We start from the raw sequence: 21755 nt of genomic DNA, 5'->3' as shown, positions 1-21755 counted from the left end.
TTAAATTTATCATGCACTACATTCAGAGATTGCTTCAGAAGTCTCCCATTTCAAAGAAAACAGTGATTTGTCTAATCTCCATCAAATCCAGTGTTCATGGAACAGAAGATCACAGAGCCAGAGATGAAATAAATAGCACCTGCTGAGTCCTTTGAGAGGGACATAAATTATGAGGGGGAAAGTTCTTCAGTAAGTATGATGTAATGCATATCTCCATGTGCTGTCTGGTCTCTGGGCCTCTCTTAACTTTCCCTCTCCCTTCCTCTCTACCCATCTGTAAGCCAAGAGGCTCTACATGCTGCTGGCCTGCATTTCAGCAGTCTACCCATGCATGATGCCCTACTCTAGGGCCCTTTGAAAAGAAGAAATGACCTCCTAAACGCAAGACATTAGTTATTATCACAGCCTGCAACCGAAAGAAATTTTCTAAAATGAACATAGCATGCTGAGCAGAAGTTAAATTGCGCTGGTTCCCTGAGTCGGGAAAGGTGTCAAGCAGATTGATCACAACACTGACCCCTTATAAGGGACACTCGTGGTGCCTCATCCAATTCCCTTTTCTGGGCCAGTACCCCCGTTCCCCAACTGCTAGAAATGGTGGTTGCTGAGAGCTCACAGCTGCCCCCTCTCCAGAGAATTGCTCTTATGCACATAGAGCCATCTGGCAAGGGACGTTATACCTTACCCCACTAGCCCCAGGCAGCAAAGCCAGTGAGTGGCTGGCTGGGAAGTACAAAAGGCAGGCCCCTTTGCCTCAAGGTGTGACTAATTGCGTGATCCAATCAAGCTACAGGGCTCCCTGTGGGATTGGCTGAAGCTGCTCTCCAGGTGACACTACCTCCTTCCTTTCTTTTCTCTCTTTTTTTAAAAAGATATTTTAAATTGCTTTTTAGAGAGAGAGGAAGGGAGAAGGAGAGAGACAGAAACATTGATGTGAGAGGAAAACATCAATCTCCCTCCTACATGCCCCCAACCAGGGATTGAACCCAAAACCCCCACCCTGACCAGGAATCAAACCAGCAATCTTTTGGTGACCACACCCACCCAACCAACTAAGCCATAGCAGCCAGGGATACCTCCTTTCTCTGCTCCTCCCTTCTTCCCTCACTCTCTTTCTCCTGAGAACACTCCTCTAATAAATCACTAGCCCAAGAATTCCTGCCTCAGATTCTGCTTTTAGATTCTTGATGAAGATGCTCCTTTATGTTGAGAGCAAGAGCAACCCTATACAGCAGAAATGCTACCTCTTTGCAGTGCCCCACCAGGAGGACCTGAACTCTGACCTCCCACCTCTGATCTCGGACCCAAGTCAGGTTCTCCCTCTTGCTCACTCTTGTAGCCAGAACAACTAAACAAAACTCTGTCTGCTTAATATCTTGTCACTCTACGCCCTCCCCAGTCACCACCCCAGGTCAGACTCTCATGGCTTCTCAGCTAGGTAATGTCAAATCTTCCTAATTGGTCTTTCTGACTTCAGGCCTATTAGCTGCCTACTGGTATTTTCCTGAATGACAAATATGATCAAGTTTCTTTATCCTCAAACACTCTTATTGGTTACCATATTTCTCTCAGAGTGATAATGATTGCCACCCTTTATTATCTATAATAATAAAAGTGTAATATGCTAATTAGACCAGAAGTACTTCCGGGTGAAGCCAGGGCTTCTAGGGAAGCCCAGGTCCTGGGTGCCAGAGGGAAGCCAGTGCCAGCAGCTGGGGGAAGGAAGGCCCACTCTTGCATGAATTTCATGCATCGGGCCTCTAGTATATAAATAAGTGATTAACATTCATTAACTTATCCTGTGAAGTAAAACTACAACAAAGTTATAATTATCCTCTTTGGCAGATAAGAACATTGAGTCTCTGGAAGGGTAAAGAATTCACACAGCTTATAGTTACAGGATAATCTGAAAAGAGTTCTAGCTGACTTAAAGTCATGTTATTAATCTTATCACTAGGTTGCCTCAATAAATCTAGACTCAGGATTCTGGCATTCAAAGCTCTCTATGGATAGTTTTTTAAATGTATCTCCTCTGCCCTGGCCAGGTGGCTCAGTTGATTGGAGCATTGTCCCATACACCAAAAAGGATGTGGGTTTGATTCCTGGTCAAGGCACAAAGCTAGGTGGTGGGTTCCATCACTTGTCGGGGCGGGAACAGGAAGCAACTCACCAATGTTTCTCTCTCACATTGATATTCCTATCTATCTATCTATCTATCTATCTATCTATCTATCTATCTATCTCTTTCTCTCTCACCTTCCCCTCTCTCTAAAATCAATAAAAATATACCCTTGGGTGAGGATTAAAAAAATTTATCTCCCCCAATTCATCACACTCCTTACCCCAGCCAAACCAGACAACTTGCCATTCCTTCAACACACGTGGCGCATCCTTCTTTCCTGGTTCTGTTGTTTTCTGTGACTAGAAGGCCCTATACCCACACATCTACCTCTCATACCCTTGTGGTAGACAGCACATTCTCTTCTACAATATGACCTTGACCTTCCTCCCATCAAGAAATGGGGGGTGGGGGGGGGGGATTCCGGAAGAAACAAGAGTGCGGCGTGAACATGGGGAAGCAAAAGAAAACAAGGAAGTATTCGACCATGAAGCGAATGCTTAGTTTCAGAGATCAGAGGCTTAAAGAAAAGGATAGATTAAAACCTAAAAAGAAAAAAAAGGAAGATCCCAGTGCACTCAAAGAAAGAGAAGTCCCCCAACACCCCTCCTGCTTATTCTTTCAATATAACACACAGCTAGGCCCACCTTACCACATCCTGGTTGATACCAACTTTATCAACTTTTCCATTAAGGCCAAACTGGACTTAGTGCAGTCAATGATGGATTGTCTCTATGACAAGTGTATCCCTTGTATAACTGACTGTGTAATGGCTGAAATTGAGAAATTGGGGCAGAAGTATAGAGTGGCTCTAAAGATCGCCAAGGATCCAAGATTTGAACGATTACCATGCACACACAAAGGAACCTATGCAGATGACTGCTTAGTACAGAGAGTAACTCAGCACAAGTGTTATATTGTGGCCACAGTTGACCGGGACCTTAAACAAAGAATCAGGAAGATCCCTGGAGTTCCATCATGTACATTTCTAACCATAGGTACAACACTGAGCGGATGCCAAATGATTATGGAGCCCCTCGGTTCTAATACTTAAAATTTTTAGACAGAGTTTCTCTGCTTTCCTTCAAACAACTTTCTCTGTTGCAGGTTTATTAAACATGCTATAGCATGCGTTGTTGCCCCACTCACACATTTGCTGTTATGAGCTGAGAACAGTTAAATACACTCACTTTTTGGTGGTGTTTTGAAAATGATAATGATGTTGTTTTGAAAATGATATTTTGTGCCATTTAAAATTTTGATACATCTTTTTATAAATCAGATGACTGCTCACAACTTCAAAAAAAAAAAAAGAAAGAAAAAGAAATGGGGCTTGTGACCCCTCCCCAGCTGCTCATAGTGATTCTCTATCGGTAGAATGTTGCAGAAATGATGCTACATGATTTCCAAGACTAGGTCAGAAAAGTCTACCCAACTTCTGCATTAGACCACCATGCTATAGAGGCCATGTATAGGCACTCTAGTTGGCAACCCAGCTGAGCTCCCAGCCGAGTTTCCACTGAAGGCCAGCATCAATTCCAGCCCTGAGAGTGCACCATCTTGGACATCCAGGCATTTGAGTTTTCAGATGATTGCAGCCCCAGTCACATTTGATCAAAACTACATAAAAGACCACAAGCAAGAACTGCCCACCTGAGATCTTCCTAAATTCCTCTGCATAACATTTTCAGCAAACTAAAATGATTGTTTAATGCAACTAAATTTCAGGGTAAATTATTATATAACCATAGTAACCACAATACACCTACAATTTTCCAGTGCCCTCATTAAATGCCAATTCTGTAGAAGCCTCCCTTGTGGGATTTAATTTCTACCTTCCCAAAACTCTCATAATAGCTTCTCAAATATATTACTTATTACAGTTGGCCTTTTATGATAGTTGTTTGTGTGCTTGCCTTTTCTCAGTCATCAATACATCTTGAGAGAAGGAATAATGCAGTATTAATATTCATTAATCTTTATATTCCATAACTACTAACCAAGAGCCTGGTACCAAGTGACACAGGGCTGAGTGACACAGAGGCTGCAGGAGTCCCAGGAAGTTCCTCTTAAATGGCTGGCACATGAACTTACACTGTCCCACACTCTCTAGCACTAGGTGGTGTCATTGGGCGGGGGACAGGGACATATGGGGAGGAACTGGATTGTCTGACATTGAGGCAGGAACTCGGGAGCAGCTTTCTCAATATACTGTATCTCCTATATCACAGTTCTTTGATTTCAATAAATATTTGTTGTCATGGACTAAATTGAAGAGATAAGGAATGTCTTATTCTCTACCAACAGGAGAGAGTTGCAAATCTCTATGCATATTGGAATTACAGTGTTTTGCTGTACTCCAGACCCAAACAAAAGAGTAAGACTTGCCAATCAGAGTGAAAAGCTCCATTAAATAGAAGAGACAGTATAGTGTTGTATCATTGAAGAGAATGGATTTTGCCAGCCTTGATAAGATCTTAGTAAGCTATTTCTCATCTCACAACTTTAGTTATTCCCCTCCAAAACAGATCAATAGTGCCCACCTCCTAGAGTTGTCCTGAGAAGAAAATGAGATAATTTTTGTAAAGCACTCAATTTGAAGCTTCAACAACAAGCCTTCAATAAATGGTAACTATTCATATGATAGGTAGTGAGTGTATATTAAAATTCCTGAGACAACGTCAATTTCGTAGTTTCGTTCTTGTCTACACAATGATTTGTCACATAAATCACTAAAAGCTATTGTAAGTCTCCTTTTAAATATATTCATAGACCATAAATAATCTTTGGCCAAACCATTAGTCCTGATTTTTGTTTCAAAAAATATCATCACCAAACTCATAGCTCAGAGGACCAAAATCTCATGCCTTTGATGGTTCACCCGCTGTTCTGTATCATGAGTACAGGAACCAAGCCTTAGTGATTCTTTCACTCAGCAGGTAATCAGAGTAAGGAGAGTATCTTAAACTGGATTTAGTTGCCAGCTACTGCTGTCGTAATAATACTGATCTCAAGTTGTTGTCATGGTGGTTTGGACTGTAGATAATGCTTCCTAGAGACACTAGATGAGGCAACAGCCCCAAAGAGGCATTTAGAAGCAAAATATGAACATTACTAAATGATGCACAATTCCAGAGCTCACCATTTACACTGTTGTATTCTAGTGTGTATCATGCACATAGGATACAATGTAAGGGTGTCTCCTGGGGTTGTGCAATATGGCAACTTGGATGCCATAAATGTTATGTGTATGCATGTGCCCTTACCCAATCTGCCTTCCCCACTGCAGAAGAAAAATAAAGCTAATAGCACACTCCACCCCAATCTGCATCTCTGAGTTCTCTCAAGTGTACTTTATTCTGAAAAAGAGGATAAATAATATGTGCAGTGGTTATTTTACGAGTTGTAAAGACATACTCTCAAACTATTATCTAACATGAAAGGCTCAAAACAGATCTGGCTTTCGTTTTTTCCAAAACAGAGAAAATTCTTTTGTCATAAACTTTTCTTAAACAAATGTTCCAATTTTCTGTTCTCAAAAAAGTTCCCCTTCCTCCACCAAAACAAATAAGCAAATAAACTTGTTCACAACTCTACTCATTATGCAACATCAACATTTATGAGCAGGACACCAGTGGGGAATATAATGAAAGAAGATAATTTGACACACACACCCCACCCCCCGCCACCTCACCAAAAAAAATGACTTTAAACATAAAAAGGGTTAAAAAATCCTTGGCTTTGTTCTTAATGTGTGCATTTGTATTATGCATGGGGATTCCTTTGGATGGCTTAGACAATTCCAAACAATGCTGAATCATAAACCTGGACTACACCCAAATAAACCCAGAAGCAATGTGTTTGCAGTATGGAATCTTCCAGCACCAAGAGTCTTGGAAGACCTTACTTAATCCATCATAATCCCTTCTGTTCTAGCTTTTCCATTTCCTTTTATGTTGTCCTCAGTGGGAATTGAAACACCTCTCACCATTAAGACCCCTTGCTATATAGAGAGTCAGTCCTTCCTTTTGGGTACAGGTCATTGGATTCCCAAACATTTACCAGAAGAGAAAAGTTTGCAACCCACATGCTCTGGTGTTGTTGTTGTTTTTTGTTTATTTGTTTGTTTTGTGAGTGTGTGTTTGTGGTTGGTTTTGTTTGTTTTTGTTTTGTTGTTGTTGTTGTTTTTGCTATCTATTCCAGCCCCTGAATGAACTGAGAGATCAAAGCAGTGGGAGGGAAGTATGGGCCCTTGGTCTATTTTAGAATATAACAAGATGTAAGGACTTGTGCCTCATTGAAAAAAATCTTGACAAAGTATGGAATACTCAAATGGGAGAAGCATATTTTAGATCCATAGGGAAATCCTACTTCTGAGTACAAACTGCACCAATGCTTTCGGTGGAATGTGGTTTAAGTTGCAGTGTGGTTTGCATAATCCAAAGGCAGCCTGTTGTGTGCTTCCAGGTCAGTAAGCTTGTGATCCAATCCCAGCTCTGCTGCCTTCTAACCCGATGCTCTTATCTCTCTGAATCTTGGTTTTATTTTCAATAAAATAGTAACTATAATACCTATTTTGCAACATCCTTACGAAGAGTCAATGTGTTCAGTCCCTGGCAGAGGTTCTGTAAAGAATATTGAAAAGTTAGCAGGTATTGTGGTTATTATTATTGAGCATTTTCATTGATCACAATGAAAGGTCTCAACATGGGGGAAATATGTTTAGAACAGAAAGAAAATCCAGAAGTGCTTTTGGTCTTTAAGTGCCAACAGCTCCACTTTTCACCACTTCTTCACATTGTCCTATTCCAATTTTTTTATTGTAAAATAGACCAACCCTTTCTAACCCTTTTCTTTGCCCAAGGCCCTCCCCACCATCCACAGCAAGAGGAAGGGCATGAGGTCAGTGATCACATAGCTGTTGAGATGGGAACATAACTTTTTAAGCAGACATGTGTCCTTGTTTCTTTGGCAACAAACATTTTTTTTTAAGTATGAGTACCCTGAAACAATTATACTATCACCAGAATAAAATACAGCATATACTAATTATTTCACTTATATTTGGTGAGCCATTAGGATGATAATATTTTCTCTAACACTTTCTTACATCGTTAGGAAAAGTCTGAATTGATACAAACTCTGGAGGATAATAGAGCAATATCTCTGAAATCTATAAAAATAACATGTGCACATACCATTTGTCTTAGATGAACTTCTCTGGAAACAGAGGCTGAGACAGGGACTCCTGTGCAGATAAATTATAGAGGGAACGTTCTTAGAAGAAACATGTAAGGGAGTAAGGGAAGTAGGGTGGCAGGGGGAGGAGCTAGAACAAGATATGGCTTCAAATCAGTAGCCCCAGCCTGATCCCACAAGGAACTTTGGAGTGAAAATTGCCCCGCAGAGTTTGTCCTGCCCAGAGACAAGGAGGATGGGCTGTTATTATTCACACATCTGTCAATCATTGGCCAAGGCCTGTCCCCAGAAGGATGAGTAACTTCCAAGACATCTGTGGGCAAGGCAGCGACTGTCAGTCAACAGCAGTTCCCCAGAAAAGAAAGCAGGTGTGAGCTTTCAGCAGCCAACATCTGCAGCAGCTAGGGAATAGGTATGGCAGGCCCATAAAGGAGATCTGGGCCAAGCATCAACTACACCTGCTATCAGTTGACCCAGCAGTTCCATATCTAGTAACTTATCCTCAGATACATTTGCAGACATGTAAAGTGATGCCTGTCCAAGTTTATTCATTGCAACTTTGTTTATAAGTAAAGGCCCATCAATAAGCTACTGGTTAATTACATAAGGGTACATCCATGCAATGGAATATTAAGTGGATGTGGGAAAAATAAGAGTAAGGAAATCTCCCTTGTATGGATATGGAATGAGTTTAAATATGTGTTTTTATCTGAAAAAAGCAAGGAGCAGAATGCAATATGTATAGTATGCTGCTATATATCTTTTCTGTAAGAACATATACACTGAGTGGTCAGATTATTATGATCTCTGAACGCATAATAATCTACTACTCAGTGTATATCCTATATAATAAAAGGCTAACATGCAAATTGTCCCCTCGACCAGGAGTTTGACCAGCAGGCAGGCGGGCCAACTGCCCATGTCCCCTCCCCCTGGCCAGGCTGGCCGGACCCCACCCATGCACGAATTCATGCACTGGGCCTCTAATATATATACACTGAGTGGCCAGATTATTATGCATTCAGAGATCATAATAATCTGGCCACTCAGTGTATATATGTATTTGTTTAAATATGCTTTACGTTAACCCTGGAAGGATAAACAAGAAACTGGAGCAGTGTGGTTGAAAAACAGAGTGAGAGGTTGAGTTTTCAATGTATATCACTTTGTACCTTGTGAATTGTATACTACACGAATATATTAGCTATTCAAATGAAATGAATAAAATGGGTGGATAAGTAGGTAGATAGATTACAGACAGATGGATAGATATGCTGATTTGCCCTGAGACCCAACCAGGAGTTTCTGACGCTCTTGACAACCAAAAGAGGCAGAACCAAAAGGGCATTTTGAAACCAATTATTTTCCTATTCATAAGTAACTTCCTTTCTGCTGGTTGCTAATGTATTTCCTGTATTTGTGTGTAATTTCTAATTTAACCAATAGCTTCTTATTTTCTGAAAGGCTATTTTAGATCCTCCATCCATCCCTATTATTCATACCTCTCCATGGAAGTTTGATTTCTTTATCAAGATGAAGTTAACGAACTATTGCAACTGCAACAGTCTCTTTTTTATTTTTTTTATTTTTTGAAATCTGAGCCAAACTATAGTCCCAAGCTATGAACAAACTGAAGTACCAAGCAAAATAGAGACAGACTCATAGATAGAGAGCAGGCTGACAGCTCTGGTGAGGAGGGGTGGGTATTGGCAGGGGTGGAGGTGGGGGGTAGAGGGATTGAGCAAAAAAGAAAAAAAGGGAGAACTTATGGACATGGATGACAGTGTGGTGATGGTGGGGGTGGAGAGGAGGTGGGTGGAGGTGGAAGATGGCATAGAGGGGATAAATGTTGGTGGAAAAAATAAAATAAAAATTTTATAATTGAAAAATGTATTAATCAGGGCACTCATTTTATTAATGAGATGCTAATAAATGTCTCAAAACAAAATATCTCTGTGGCTAACAAATTTGGGCTAAATATATTTTTATACTACAGGACTTATGAGAGCCCTAATGGAACAATGTGCATTTTGAATCCCCTGAGCTGCAGAATTCTCTCTAAAACTACCTGACTACAGAATTTTGGAGAAGGGCTCAGCTGAGTCATCCGAAGGCTCACTCGTGTGACTGGCAGCTTAGCTGTTGGCTGAGAGTTCAGTGTGAGGGTCTCAGGGTGGTTGGATTTCTCACATGGCACCTGGCATCCCCCACAGCAGGTGTCCCAAGAGAACCAAGCAGAAGTTGCACGGCCTTCTATGAAGTTGCCTCAAAAGTCATGCAGATTGCTTTGCTGATTCTATTGATTACAAATGAGTTGCTATGGTCAGCTCAGGTTCAAGTGGAGAGGCCATAGAACCCACCTCTTCTGCTGACCTTGGCTGACCTGTCTGCCACTTCTGGGCTCCCCAGGAGGTACTTAGGTGCTAGCCACCATCAGAAGCTGCCCTCGTAGACGCTCAGCACCTGCTTGAAGCTCCAGGCCACCCACAGTTTGTGTCTGTCTCCGCAGGACTTGGCTGTGTGTGGGAGGGGTCAACCCGCACTCTCAGGCCTGTTTGTTAGCATCATCAGCAACGTCCCAGGTTCCCCAGGCTCCACCTCCCCCTGCCTTCGCCTGCCAGCCAGCTGTCCATCTTGATCACTCCAAAGTCTGTTTCTGCAAGGCCTGATGTAGGAGGAACTGGGAGTCTAGACACTGAGTCTCCCATGAGGGGGAGGTGCTGTTCAGATGTCAGGGAAAGTGCTGGGTGCGTCTCCCCTTCCTGGAGCTACTCCTCTGAGACTGACCCTGAACATGTCCCTGCCCTGGGCCTGACGGGGACCCTCCTATGCCGTCCAGTGCGATCAGCTGGAAACCGGGAGTCTCAGCCCTCCCTGGCAGGGGAAGCACCGCTCAGGTTCCCGGGCCAGCAGCCTGGAAGGCCCTCCCTCCCCCAGTCCAGTCAGGGACGCTTCCTGAGATTGCTCCAACCAGAGGCTTGGCCTCTGCTGCTGTCTCCTCTGCCAAGGTCAAATGCAGGGTGTGCCAGGCAGGGCTCCTGAGGGGGGGTGGGCTGTAAGACCTAGGGCGGGTGTTTTCCTTTTCCTGAGCTGCAGCCTTTTTGGTTTGGGGGTTCCTACCAAATGCTTTTCCATGTCTCCCCCAGTGCTTCCCACCCCAGCCTCTCCTCAGGCACCTGGAGTCCGCACCGCCCTCCCGCCACCAAAGCCTCAGGTGAGTAGCTGCAAATGAAGCTCCTGTATGTACTTGGGTTTAAAAAAAACAACACATAATGCTCTCCATCTCCATCCATGCTGTTGGAAATGGTAAGGCCTTCCTTTTTTTTACCGCAGCGTAGTATTCCATTGTGTAGATTTTACCACAGTTTTTTTAATCCACTCATCTGCTGATATAATGAAAAACATAAACTGATGAACAAAAACAGATCCAGAGACGGAGAAGCATCGATCAGACCGTCAAACCTCAGAGGGAAGGCAGGGGAGGGTGGGGGTAAGGGGGAGAGAGCAACCAAAGGACCTGTATGCATGCATATAGGCCTAACCAATGGACACAGACACCAGGGGGTGAGGGCATGAGTGGGAGGTGGGGGAGCAATAAGGACACATATGCAATACCTTAATCAATAAAGAAAAAAAAATTTAAAAACACACAAAACAATGATGCTTTCTCTCTGACCTGCTCTGGTCTCCTGGGCAGCCAGAAGCTCTGCCCCTTTTCATAGCTGATGTCACGTGGGCCACTGGTCTCGACTCGGGTGCTCTGAGCTGTGGAGCCCAGCCTGGACTCCGGGCCTCGATCTTTCCAGGGAAATAACCCTCCCCTAGCCGGGATATCCCTCCCACTCTTGGCCTGCCTCTCGCCACCTCACCCTTCCCACCAGTCCCCAGGTGTTTCTGTCCTTCCTTGATATAAATCCCCTCCTCAGCTGGACCTCAGATGGTGATTCCAGGTGAATGTTCCCCAATTTAATTTTATTTCCAGTCCGGCCCTGGGAGGAGGTGCATGACAGGTCTGCCTATTTGGCCACCATCTTCTCTCGGATCAGTGCATCCTTTTTTTTTTCTTTATTGATTAAGGTATTACATATGTGTCCTTATCCCCTCATTTCCTCCCACCACCACCCGACTCATGCCCTCACCCCCCTGGTGTCTGTGTCCATTGGTTAGGCTTATATGCATGCATACAAGTCCTTTGGTTGATCTTTAATCCCTCCCTCCACCCTCTCCTGCCTTCCCTCTGAGGTTTGACGGTCTGATAGATGCTTTTGTGTCTCTGGATCTGTTTTTGTTCATCAGTTTATGTTGTTCATTATATTCCACAAATGAGTGAGATCATGTGATACTTATCTTTCTCCAACTGACTTACTAGTATTTCACTTAGCATAATGCTCTCCAGCTCCATCCATGCTGTTGCAAATGGTAGGAGTTCCTTCCTTTTTACAGCAGTATAGTATTCCATTGTGTAGATGTGCCAGTTTTTAATCCACTCATCTGCTGATGATCCTTTTTGAAACTAAAATTTGAGGGGATGAAATCATACTCTATAGTTTACATTGACAAAAAAAACACATTAATTTTAGTATAGAAATTTTGACTTCTCTGTTTCAGACCATCAATATTACTTCAATCCTTTAATATATTTGTCTATGGAAGTAAAGTTGAACAACTAGATTTTTTAAATGCTGACTTCCTTTATCATCAAACTAAAGAAAATATCAGAAATATTTTATTTTATTAGGACAATGAATCAAAAATGAGGACCCCCCCCCCACACACACACACACTTAAGCTTATTATGAAATTCCCTGTCAGCAAGTCTGAGGATTATATAACCATTACAAGTACCTTCTTCCCAGTTCAGTAAAACAACATTAGCAGCAAAGGCTCAGAGTATGTGAGCAATGCATAATTAACACATTTTGAATATCGTGAGGCTAAGGCAAGAAAATCTTTCACAAGCTCTTAATGTACAAAAAAGGTTTCACATATTCAGTGAAGGAAAGAGTAAAAGAGGATGACTGAAGAAGTTTGAAAATGGTGGAATAATTTTTTAAGTGGGAGGGAGACATAGGTCTTTGTCCCAGGTCCTTGTGCATTTGGTTAAGCAAGTTGGTCAAGAAGACAGAGGAGGTAGCCCTGGCTGGATAGCTCAGTTAGATTAGAGCATCATCCTGATATGCCAAGGTTGTAGGTTCGATCCCCAGTCAGGGCACAAACAAGAATCAACCAATGAATGAACAAGTGGAACAACAAATCAATGTTTCTCTCTCTCTTTCTGAAAAGAAAAGAAAAAAAGACAGAGGAGGCAAAAGTGACTCTTCCACCCCTCCAGTCAAACCGGGAATGACGATGTCACCACTAAGCAGGTGAGCTGGGCAGGAGAGCACATTCTCAACATTCTCAATGGCAGGTGACAGCCCAAAAACCAGGGGACAAAACCCATGGGAGATGGCTCAGGCCTGGAGGGAGGAATGGCTTGTTGAGAAACATTAAGTGTGCTGGAACACTGGTCATGGCCTCTCTAATCACAGGCCAGTGTACAAGAGGCTCATGTCACTTTACTAAGAGTGGCCCAGCTCCACAACTTTTCATGTTTCCTCGCTATTGATGAGTCTACAGGGAACGCTATCTTGACCCTGTTAAACATGTGACGTATCTTAAAACCGGGAAGGACCTTAGAAATCATTTGTTTCAGCCATTTTCTGCTTGGGAAAAGTCCTCTGGTTCTCAATACATGACAACTTTCTCATCTTCAAAGGTCTCTGGGCTCAATTGTTAGTTGTCAACTTTGCATGGTCACTGCCCACTTCTGAGGTCTCCTCTGAAAACTATTCTCTCCGAGCTCTCTGTGAACTGCACACTCTCAGAATTGTCTGGGATTTCCCACTTGGCTATCATTGTGGCCAAATACCATAGCTTTACAAACGTCTCCAACTTCCCACTTTGCTGCTGGAGAGAAAGTTGGTTGGGTCATTTCTAGCCATTTGACAACTGCAGTGATTTCCTGGATAACTTCTGAAAACCACCTGCTCCATCCAGTGCTTCATGCTAAAAGGAAGCGTCAGTGACTGTTTCTCCCCCACCTTCCCCATACTGTGTAAGCCCTCCAGCCTTTGGTTTCCTGCAATACGTACAATGGCTCTGTTTTCCTGACCAAACCCTGTTTTCCTGTCTAAATATACTTGCATTGAGAAACGTCCCAACTCTCCCACTGCAAAGTGAGAGCCAAGATTGCTACTTCAAAGCAGGAATTTTAGAAGTGGGAACTGCTTGAATTCCTGTTCTTGGTGACTGCTCTCCACTCTGTTCCAGATGTGCAGTAGTGCTTGGCACAGGAATCACAAATACACTGGACTGAGTATGTTTTTGCTTAAGCAAAAACTATATGGAAGGGGCATTATAAGGATACTGAGGTGTGTCCTGGAATTGAAGGAAAAGTTAGACAATCAATCTTCAGGAAGGTTAGAGAATGGAACTTGAGGAAAATGGAAAACTCATGAATTCCTCTATTCTCATCTTTTGGTTTTGCTTCTCTCTGCATTTTTGCTTTATTATTTTTTTCTATTTCACTACAGAAGTGTTTTCTTTGTCTCCCAAGCTAATAGAAGCGAAGGTTCTAAGTTAGTTTGTAGAGAAGAAATAGGTAGAATAGAAAAAGGACTATTTTCCAGCACCAAATCACCACTGGGGTGAAGTTTACAAAAATTTGAATGCAATCTGCACATAGAGGTCAGACACTCAGCCTGGGAAAAAGGCATGGCTGGGGACCGAGAAAGAGAGAAGTCTGAACAGGTGCAGAATCACATTCCAAGAGATACCACAGGTTCAGTGTGGAAGTGGTGGTTTCACTTTTACATTGAAGAACAATGGTTCTTCAATAGTACGGAGAGTAACAAACCCAGGAAATAGAAAGTGTGCAAGACCCTTGTATTCAATTTCCTGTTGCTAAAGGCGACTGCTAAACAGCTCAACAAAGTCAGAATGGAAGTGAAAATAAAACAAAGGAAAGGAAAAGACATTCCAAATGAACGTGCAAACAGGAATTCTAGTACACAGAAAGAAATCCCATGCTAAGGAAAAAAAATCTAACAAAATTAAAATCTGATATGAACTCAATACAGGAAGAGTCAACATTATAAAGCAGAAAGTGTTAAAAAGAATTGTTTAGGGTGCGCCAAGAAATCAGTGAATATATTACATCTATTTTTAAAAGGGCTTCTAACCATAAGGACCCACCCACCTCCATGAGCCCCTTTCCCCTCCCTTAAGGACATCCGGCCCATGCAGTGCGCCCAGGGAAGCCCAGTCCCCTTTTTCCTCCTCCAGGCACTGGGCTTGGTGACTGCTCTCCACTCTGTTCCAGATGCATTCTCATTGCTTAGACTCCTTGTGGGAGGTCTGTTCTGTTCTCCCATGGTTGTGAGTGCTTGTTTTAAAAAATAAATAGATTTTCTTTTTTAGAACAATTTTATGTTTAGAAAAACTAATCAGAAAGCTCCCAAATGTCCCTCTCCCCCACCAACCCACAGTTTCCCCTATTATTTACATCTTGATTTGGTGTTATTACTAACTAACGTCCATAGTTTACATCAGGGTTCACTCTTGGTGCTGTATATTCTATAGGTTTTGAAAGGTGTCTAACGACATATATCCACCATTACTGTGTCACACTGGGTAGTTCCACTGCCCTAGAAATCCTCTGTGCTCTACCTATTTATCCCTCTCTCCTTCCCAACCCCTGGCAACCACTGATCTTTTTACTGTCTCCACAGTTTTACCTTTTCTAGAATATCATATTGTTGGAATCATACAGGATGTAGCCTTCCACAATTGTTTCTTTCACTTAGCAACATGAATTTAAGGTTCCTCCATGTCTTTTCTTGGCTTGATAGCGCTTTTCTTTTTAGCACTGAATAATATTCTATTGTCTTGATGTACCACAGTTTATTTATCCACTCACTTACAGGGGGACATCTTAGTTGCTTCCAAGTTTTGGCAAGTTTTGGTAATTATGAATAAAGCTGCTATAAACACCCATGTTCAGGTCTTTGTGTGGATGTAAATTTTCAAATCCTTTGAATAAATACAAGAAGCACAATTGCTGGGTTGTATGATATGAATATGTTTAACAAAAAAGAGAAAGAATATATATTAAGCTTTGTAAGAAACCGCCCAACTATCTTCCATAGTGGCTATACTATTTTTCATTCCCACCAGCAATGCATGAGAGTTCCTATTGGTCCACATCCTCACCGGCATTTGGTACTGCCAGTGTTCTGGATTTTGGCCATTCTAATATGTGTGTTGTGGCATGTCTCTATTGTTTTGGTATATATATATATATGTATATATATATATATATATATATATGTATATTTTATTGATTTCAGAGAAAGGAAGGGAGAGATCAATGATGAGAGAGAATCATTGATTGGCTGCCTCCTGCACGCTCCCTACTGGGGATTGAGCCCACAACCCTGGGGATCGAGCCCGCAACCCGGGCATGTGCTCTTGACCAGAATCCAACCTGACCTCCTGGTTCATAGGTCGATGCTCAACCACTGAGCAACACCAGTCAGGCTCTCTCTATTGTTTTTATTTGTAATTCCCTAATGACATATGATGTGGAGCATCTCTTCATATGCTTATTTGACATCTGTATGTCTTCTTTGATGAGATGCCTGTGCAGATCTTTGGCTCATTTTCTAATGGGGTTGTTTGTTTTCTTATTGTTGAGTGTTCAGTGCGTGTATCTTTTTCATGGCAGGTTTTGGAAAAGCCAGATCTCCACGTTCTTCCAGGGCATTAACTACAAGCCCCCTCCCCTGCCCCCTAAGATGTGTCACAGACCCTGAGTTGGGATTTCCCCTCTTTCCTGACTCTCACGGGGGCTTTTTGATCTGTGGACATGGGCTGTGGAACTGTATGGACCTCCATTCATAGACTTGCTTCAGGGCACAGTTGCTAATTAGAATTGTGGCCAGTGCATCTGGCCTATCCTGCCAGTGAGGGAACATTTGTAGCCCATGGTGCTATCACACTTGTGACAAAGAACCCAAAACAGTAACAACTGCCAAGACTTGTTTGGAGTCATGTCAGAATCCCCCAGGTTCCAGTTAACTTCTCTCCCAGGTCCTCTGAATCCCACATTTTTAAAATATATTTTTTATTGATTTCAGAGAGAGGAAGGGAAAGAGAGAGAGAGAAACATCAATAATGAGAAAGAATCATTGATTGGCTGCCTCCTGCACACACCCCCATTGGGGATCTAGCCCACAACCTGGGCATATGCCCTTAACCAAAATCGAACCCAGGACCCCTTCAGTCCACAAGCCGACGCTCTATCCACTGAGCCAAACCAGCTAGGGCAATCCCACTTTAAAAAAAAAGAAATCCAGACAAAAGGAGGTTGGGAGAGCAGATTATATTCACCTCTTGGACCCAAACTGAATATGGACTTGTTTGGTAGGGAGTTCAGTGTGATGAATCTGATTCTTCCACTGACAGGTTTGGACTTGAAGCATCTGATGAGCTTGTTTCTGCTTCACTAACCTTGAAGCATGGAGGGTTGTACATTCATTTGAGAACCCTGCAGTTACATCAAACATCAAAATCTGACAACATTTAAGAAAAGGGGAAAAATCACTGAAGAAGAAGTAGTCGAAGGAAGGCGGTGAGAAGAGAAAAAAAGGAAAATGATGACACTTTCAACAGGGAGAAGAAATGAACAGAACCCAAGTTTTCCCAAACTGGCTTCCCAAACAGCAGCTCTCAATGCTGGGAAGAAGGAGGAGGAGGAGGAGGAGGAGGAGGAGGAGGAGGAGGAGGAGGAGGAGGAGGAGGAGAAGGAGGAGGAGGAGGAGGAGGAGGAGGAGGAGGAGAAGGAGAAGGAGGAGGAGGAGGAGGAGGAGGAGGAGGAGGAGGAGGAGGAGGAGGAGGAGCAGGAGGAGAAGGAGGAGGAGGAGGAGGAGGAGGAGGAGGAGGAGGAGGAGGAGGAGAAGAAGAAGAAGAAGAAGAAGAAGAAGAAGAAGAAGAAGAAGAAGAAGAAGAAGAAGAAGAAGAAGAAGAAGAAGAAAAAGAAGGGATGCTCGTAGGGCTCTAGGTGATAGGAGATGTGAAAGAAACTTCAGAAAGAGAAATGGGCTCTGGGAAATCAGTCATGAGGAGCATAAGCCTGTGGGGATGGGGAGCACCCGCCACCCTTGCTCCGACCTTCTGCTCTGCTTCTAACAATGATTTGCTTCTGGAGGTCACTGCCACGGTCTCTCTGACCCATTTGGACTTGAAGCAGCTGCTTCCTCCCAAAAGGAAGACTCGTCTGCAGTATGGATGATGAAAGAGGCCTGTGGAGTGGGATTGGACCAGGAATTCAGACAGTTCCCTTCCGTCCCCAGAGGCCTGCCAGTGTCCCTGGAGATGCGCATTGAGGAGCTGCCTCAGGCTTGGGGCGGGGGAGGGGGGGGGGGGGGGGGGGAGCGTGCAAACAGAAATTCTCCACTGAGAATATGCGTGGCATCCTATTGAGCATGGAGGTGCAAACCTGAAAGCCGAGCAGCCAGGCCTGTGCCGAGGTGCCTGCCATCTGACTTCATTCCTGCCCTGCAGCACGGACGCCCTGGTCATATTTGCTCAAACACTTTCTCTGGGAGCTGGTGGTGGGGGCGGGGGTGCATCGGAAGGAGCCTCTACAGAAACTTAAATCAGCTATTGGCAGGGCACTGGCAGAGCAGATGGCCCCGTACCAGGAGGAATGCCAGGCACACACAAGCAAAGACTGCAGAGCTGCTGGGAGAGGAAAAAGACAAGTTGCCGAGAGAGCAGATGTGTGGTGGGAAGGGAGAGGAAAGGGGAGCAGAGCCCAGGAGAAATTCCAGTGGACTGCTGACATCAGGGCCGCTATGACCGGGAAAGACGCAAGAGCCAGTCTGGGGAAGGCCTGGGTGGAAGCTTTTCTGGATACTAAAGTCCAATCTCTGCCCCAAGGCTGAGTGCAGACTAGGTCTCTGTGTAAGTAGAGCAGAACACACTGTGGGTCCCTGACATGGATATTGACCAAGAAGAAAGCAACGGCTCCTTCAAACTCAAGTTGAAGGAGTCACAGAATCAGCCTCGTAAAAAGGTTCTCATCCTATCAGCCCAAATTGGCAGCCCAATTGCTTTGCATAAAAGTCACAGGGCGTGGTGTGTGTTTTTTGTTTTTGTTTTTTCAATTACAGTTTACTTTCAGTATTATTTTGTATTGGTTTAGGTGTATACCATCGTGGTTACATAATCCTATACTTTACACAGTGTTCCCCCAATATTTCCAGGACCCACCTGGCATAATACATAGTTATTGTAATATTATTGACTATTCCCTCTGCTGTGCTTTACATCCCCGAAAGTCACAGGTAGTAAAAAGGGAATTTTCCAAAGTCCAACTCACTGTAGCACTCTGTAATCACCGCCTCAATTTTCTGGCCAAATGGAGAGTGGCACTGAAGCAGTCTGAGGAAAAAAAATCCTCAAGAGCTCTGGCTACAAAGAGCTCTCCTGCCAGCCTCCTCTCAGCAAAGCTTTCCGGAACAACAGTCTAAATTGCAGCACTTCAGAGCCCGGGCCCAAGTCAGTCTTGTGTGTAGGCCCTGAACAGCACCAAACGTCACTCCCACACCCCATCTAGCTGTATTTGACAACAAGCTCCCAGACCCCAAATGTCCCTCCCCTGACTCTCAGCATCCATTCCTCCTCCTCAAGAGGCACTCCAGCCCCCAACACCGTCCTCAAAAGAGCCCAGCCTCATCCTCCACCTCCCTGAGCCACAAGGCAACACGACATTCTGCCAAGTCCTCGGGCCTCTCTTACAAGGCTGCCCTTGCTGGCTCCCTCCACGGAACAGTCCTAAGCCCACAGCCAACAAGCCTTCTGCTCCCCAGCAGCTGGCCGTGGTGGTCAAATGGCGATTTAGTGACGGGAGCCAGGGAAGAACAAAGGTACTGACCTCTTCCTCAAAGCCCACCATGGGGAACAGCCCCCTGCTGTACAGTTCATGAGGAGGCAGATCTTGGGATTGAGAGAGTTCTGGGTCTGGAATATGGGAACATATGTGTTTCTGAGTTCCAGCCCTGTGGCAGATAAGTTTGTACACCTACATTTTAAATCTGCCAGCCCAGCCGGCATGGCTCAGTGGTTGAGCATCAACCTGTGAACCAGGAGGTCAGGGTTTGATTGCCAATCAAGGCACAGGCCCGGGTTGTGGGCTCAATCCGCAGTGGGGGGCATGCAGGAGGCAGCCGGTCAATGATTCTCTCTCATCATTGATGTTTCTATCTCTCTCCCTCTCCCTTCCTCTCTGAAATTAATAAAAAAATATATTTTTTAAAAACCCAGCCAGCATGGCTCAGTATGTCACGGTTCCATTCCTGGTCAGGGCACATGCCTGGGTTGTGGGCTTGATCCCACCCATCCCCAGTGTGGGGAGTGCAGGAGGCAGCCGATCAATTATTCTCTCTCATTGATCTCTCTCTCTCTCTCTCTCTCTCTCTCTCTCTCTCCTCTCTCCCTTCCCTCTGTAAAACAATAAATAAATCTGCCAAACACCTTGGCATTTGGTAAGAGTACCTCATGGAGTCCCATAGGCCAAGGGCTCCTTCTAGCCACAGAATATCCATGGGATGGTCACGGAGAAAAACCTGAACTAAACCCACAACTGGGAGACTGAGCCTTGTCTCTTTGAAAATATATTTAGCACTAAATGTGTGCTCATTGCAGTGGCCAATTTCTCCCCTGAACATGGCAATGAAGCTCTATTAGAGAAAAGACATGTACATCCATCAATGTGGAGACAATTGTGATAGGCTTTTTAAAGGCACTTATTTTGGACTCAGTTTTCATTACTACTAAATGCATTGGATAGAGTAGGACTGCTCATGGCATGCCATATTATCAAAAGACAATTTCAATGCTTTTATGGTGAAGCAGGACTAAGTAAGTCACATTTATTTTAGCCCTCTGAGCACTTCTCAAAGACCTTTTTTAAAAGGAAGTCTGTTTTTGAGACAGAGCCAGTTTTATTTAGTTGAGCTTTCATGGTTGAATTCTGTAAATACCTGGTATGTGCCATCCTGGCTTAAAGGTCATCTGGGCCCAGTACACCCAAAGCCCAATCCAACCAGAATTCCAGTTTTGTTTTTCCATAGTTTATACAAATATACCCCACAAAAAGCTCTTGATCAAATCTTCATCTTTTTATGGGTAGAGGTCATGAAGGATAACGAATCACAGATAAACAGGCCAATTCCTTTTATTCTTAGAAATCCCCTCTAGTAACAGGCTTCTATGAAGTGTCTGTCATATAGAGACAGGCCTTGGAGTCCTGGAGCTTTCCAAGCACTGAGTATACATTAACATAAAGGTGGCATGCAGGTAAGCTTGGAGGATGGACCAAGGACAGACTAGAACAGATATTTCAGACTTCCCAAGTCATCAAGTGATTCACTAAACTAGTGACTATTTCACAAAGGTCTTTAGAGTGTTTGCTTGTACCTGTTTTAGCTAAGTGAATTCAAATATGTCAAGTATAAACAGTATCTGGGTGAATTTCATGATTATATAATTTATGCAAAAATCTATAACGTGGTAGACTCTATAGAGCAAATGACTCATTTTCTTCCACAAATAGTAAGAAACAAAAGAAGGAAGAGGAACCTAAAGGTTAAAAGAAATTAAAGATATATATCAATCAAGTGCAACGTGAGAAGCTTATTAGGATACTGACTTGTAGAAATCAACTGTTTTTTTAAATAAGACAATGGGAAAAACTATAACATTTATTAGATATTTGCTAAGAATAAGGGATTGTTTTATTTTTTAGGTGTGATAATGATATTGTAAGAAAGAAGGAAGGAAGGAAGGAAGGAAGGAAGGAAGGAAGGAAGGAAGGAAGGAAGGAAGGAAGAATTTGGTTGGCCTTCGTCCCAGTTCCTGGGAGGTAATCTCTAAACCCTTGAAATTTCCCAAGTGATGGGAGTGTCTTTGTTATTCATTGTGGGCCCTTCAGACCACACCCTGTCCTATATAATAAAAGTCTAATATGCAAAATGACCCCTCGGGCGGTTGTTAGACCAGGAGACTGGGAGTTCAACCGCTTGCTATGACATGTGCTGACCACCAGGGGGCGGCGCAGAACATGGCAGGTGTCAGGCATTGGTGATGCGCTGTGACCTCTCGCCAGCTACCTGGGGGCAGGGGTGACGGGGATGGACGTGTGGTGAGAATGTGGGGTGTCCCCCAAGCTCACTCTCACTCCCCCTACTACCCTCCCCCAGGATGCCAGGGCTCACGTGCTGGGGTAGCGACCCCCTGCCCCCCCGCGCACTCAGGTGCTGGGCACCTACAAGGAGCCTGCCCTGCACCCATGCGGCCTCTTCCAGGTGAGCTGGGCTGCAGGTGCCAGGAC

General features: G+C 43.8%; 1 pseudogene; it reads left to right on the top strand.

Annotated features, from left to right (window-relative positions):
* Nucleotides 1-2541: 2541 nt before the first annotated feature.
* LOC103296422 (rRNA-processing protein FCF1 homolog) lies at nucleotides 2542-3166 on the top strand (annotated as a pseudogene).
* Nucleotides 3167-21755: the final 18589 nt, after the last annotated feature.

The sequence above is a fragment of the Eptesicus fuscus genome, chromosome 1, assembly GCF_027574615.1.
Source record: "Eptesicus fuscus isolate TK198812 chromosome 1, DD_ASM_mEF_20220401, whole genome shotgun sequence".
Taxonomy (NCBI): Eukaryota; Metazoa; Chordata; class Mammalia; order Chiroptera; family Vespertilionidae; genus Eptesicus; species Eptesicus fuscus.
Note: the sequence above shows the minus strand (reverse complement) of the source record. Positions and strands in the feature narration are given on the sequence as shown.